The sequence below is a fragment of the Amblyomma mixtum genome, chromosome 3 (genome assembly GCF_055824585.1).
Source record: "Amblyomma mixtum isolate Tamu chromosome 3, ASM5582458v1, whole genome shotgun sequence".
In the NCBI taxonomy this organism is placed as follows: Eukaryota; Metazoa; Arthropoda; class Arachnida; order Ixodida; family Ixodidae; genus Amblyomma; species Amblyomma mixtum.
The window spans coordinates 181156284-181159517 of record NC_143014.1 but is presented as its reverse complement, the minus strand read 5'-3'; the positions used below and the strand labels follow the sequence as shown (position 1 = coordinate 181159517).

The window sequence follows — 3234 nt, the reverse complement described above, 5'->3', positions numbered from 1 at the left end:
AAAATTGGAGGCACAAAATGAAAAGGTGTTGAAAGGCAAGCAAACCAGAGCTGAAGAGCCCTGGTAAAAGCATTCACCCTAAAGAAGCCAACACTAGGCCAGTAAAAAGCTTGTACCCATTGTTTCACTGGTGGGTACCTGGCGACACTGGAATTCAAACCACACACATCTCACATGAAAGGCAGACGCTAAAACCACTAGACCACTGCTACAGTTTGTGCACTATCCTGATTCTATCCTATCCTGCAACCTGCTGCTGGAAAAGGTATATGGTCATTGTTGCCCAGTGGGTGCCTGGCGGTCCTGGAGATGAAACCCTGCACTTCTCACATGAAAGGCGGATGCTCGAACTACTAGGCCACTACTACAGTTGGTGCACTATCCTGATATCAGTGTAGTCTTTTATGCTAACTGCAACCTGCTACTGGAAAAGGTATGTAGTCACTGTTGCCCTTGCACTATGTGCAGGAGCAAATAGAAAAGATGAATAGTTGAACACACAAATATGAAATTTTCGGCTGCCAGGATATCATAAAGAACCATATTTGTAGTCTCTCATCACATAAGCAGCTGTGCCTAGTAGAAGGCAATGGAATTCACGTGTTCACATCATTGCAGATCACTGATTCCAGAATATATGATAGGAACAGTTTATGGGACATGGATTAAGTCTTGAGTATATCCAGAATCATTGTCCTTGCTTCATTGTTTTCATTTATTCTTGTGTTGCTAGCATTTCCCAAATGAAAAAATTATTAAACCTACCAAACCCTTTATTATGACATCATAATTGCCTTTATGCAACCTCTATAATATACATGGAATTTAGAACAGTATCTTTTCACCTTTTCAAGCTACATTATTCTCATATCAACCACTTCCTGAAAGTTAGAACACCACTCTGCTGACCTGACACGTGTTTTGTTTAATTTATAGCAAGAATAAGCACTGATTCGTACAACTTACCTGCCCCTAATCTTTGTTACTGATGCCATCTTGAAGGTGAATTTGTGTGATGACATGTAACTACATTTTGTATATGCCCGGTTTTTTTTCTCCCCACTTCTCTCTAACATCCTTTGGTCCTGAGAGTAATAAATGAAATAAAATAATTGTATTCTACCATTCTCATCTCTTTCTAGGTACTTGGGCAAATCAGCCCCACTAAAGGCAAGGAAAGGGGCCAACCGGTGGCATCACATAAAGTTTTTGATACTCCTACAAGTGGTTTCAGGTAGGTGAGTTGACCCTTCAATTGGGCACGGTCACTGGTATGTGGCTTATGATGCTGTGGTAGCTAATAGCTGTATGTCAAATTATTCTGCCCAGTGCTCTAAGATTTTACCCATATTTCTATAACTCTGGCATTCAGGGAACCTCAGTGCCATATGTAGGACCAGGAAAAGAAAACAGACATTCTGTTCAGCGTGCTCTGAATAAGGCCCTGTAAGCTGCATTGTATCTGCACTACACTGAAGAGCAGTATTTTCAGATTACACATTTACGTTTGGTAATAAGGCAAACATAGGTACTGCACCTCATGACAGTAGCCGGGGCAGTAGCAGTACATCGCAGAAAACACCTGGTATAGTTAGTTATGTAACTTCAAAATATTTGAGGTCATCTGTGCAGCTCACTGAGACTTGAAGCAAGAAATGTTTCAGTCTATCAGTACATGTGTTGTTCAGTCAGGCACACACTTCTGTAATGTGTTTGAGCAGCATGCTCTGTTGTGAAATTATGGTACACCACCACTGCCTGGTGGTCTCGATGCAGCTTTCAAAGACGAGGAGTTAAGCACGATCTCTGGGAATGTGCATGCATGGTAAGGCTTGGTTTTGAGCTTTAGGCCTCTTGTAAACGGCATAATTGTATTCCCCAGTTCACAGTTGGAACGCTCTAGAAAGGTGTGTGCATGAATGTACACCTTGTGATGGTCACGAGTGCTTTGCTCTGGAACAGTATTAGTTATTCATTAGTTATTCAATTGAATGAGGTGCTTCTAATGCCTTCCACTTCCAGACCTACCTTAGTGAGACTGCCTAAATTGGTGTATAGTATGTGCCTTTGCCTGATGATCAAAGTTTTGCCTTGAGGAATTCTGATGCATACTCGCCTTGATGCAGCCATACTATATCTGAAGTTTTGAGAAATTTATAAGGACAAGTTAGACCATTTTTTGTCGTTTACCCTGGGGATCAGGCAAGGAAAGATAGTTGACAAATTAAAATACAATGACTTGTATGTTGGTTTCAAGAGAGAGGGAGAGATTAAGTAATTTATTGTAAGGAAAGGTTGAGCGGTCGACCGGCAGTAAGGTGACCCTGGCCTCCTACTCCACTCTGGTAAAGGGGGAAAATGTAAGTGAAAGGAGAGCGAGGGTGCAAATGGAGGGTGATGTCATAATACAATGGATTTCTTGGAGTGGTTTGGGTTAGAGGAGACTACACACACACTGGGTAGCACTGTAAAGGTAGCCTCAATGGTTACAGGACAAAAGGGTGATTGAATAAGGGAACAAGACATTGCACCTTCCAAACTGACTGTGGAAAATTTTTCTATGAACTACATTATAGTTTAGCAGTGGGCTGTCATCACAACTATTGTGGTCCATCTATGCATTCAAATTACATTGATTTGTTGCTGTTTGGGTTGCTGGGTAGGGGACTGAGAAAAGTGCTAGCCGGAAAAAGCCCATGCCTTGCACGACATGTAGCAAGAGCCAGGTTAAAATTCATTATGTTGTGCATGACAGCTACAGTGCAACACAGTGCATGAATGGAAATTTGAAAGTTATGTTATCTGTCTTTTATGGAAAAGAAGATTATGTTTTGATTTATTTGCAAATATATAATGATGGCACCAAAATATTTTGCTCTCATTTTTTCTCTGGATGGGGCCCTTTTCTTTTGGCTTCATATTGTTCAATTCTCTACATACTCCTTGTGTATCATCCTTGTAACTAATCTGGCCATGCATTATGTTCCGTTTTTCAGATGCCGCTGTGCATGGGTGTTCTTGGGAGGCAGCACCTAAGCCAACACAGGAAGGTGCAAGTTTAACACTTCTTTTTGTATTTTGGCAACGAACAAAGCATTAATCAGAAATAAATGTCTTCAAAAGATTTGATTTTTATAGCATCTTTCATAAGATATCGCATATTCTGAACAACTTCAACTTGAGAAATATGGCAAAAGATAGAAGCCAGTTGGTAGCCTTCCAGTATTCTGGAAA

The 3234-nt window shown here is 40.8% G+C and overlaps 1 long non-coding RNA gene across 1 annotated transcript; it reads left to right on the top strand.

The window, feature by feature from the left end:
* Nucleotides 1–296: 296 nt before the first annotated feature.
* On the top strand, nucleotides 297–3234 carry LOC149352922 (uncharacterized). Its single transcript, XR_016290885.1, has 3 exons — nucleotides 297–433; nucleotides 1143–1234; nucleotides 2997–3234. It is a non-coding gene; the product is annotated as an uncharacterized LOC149352922 (long non-coding RNA).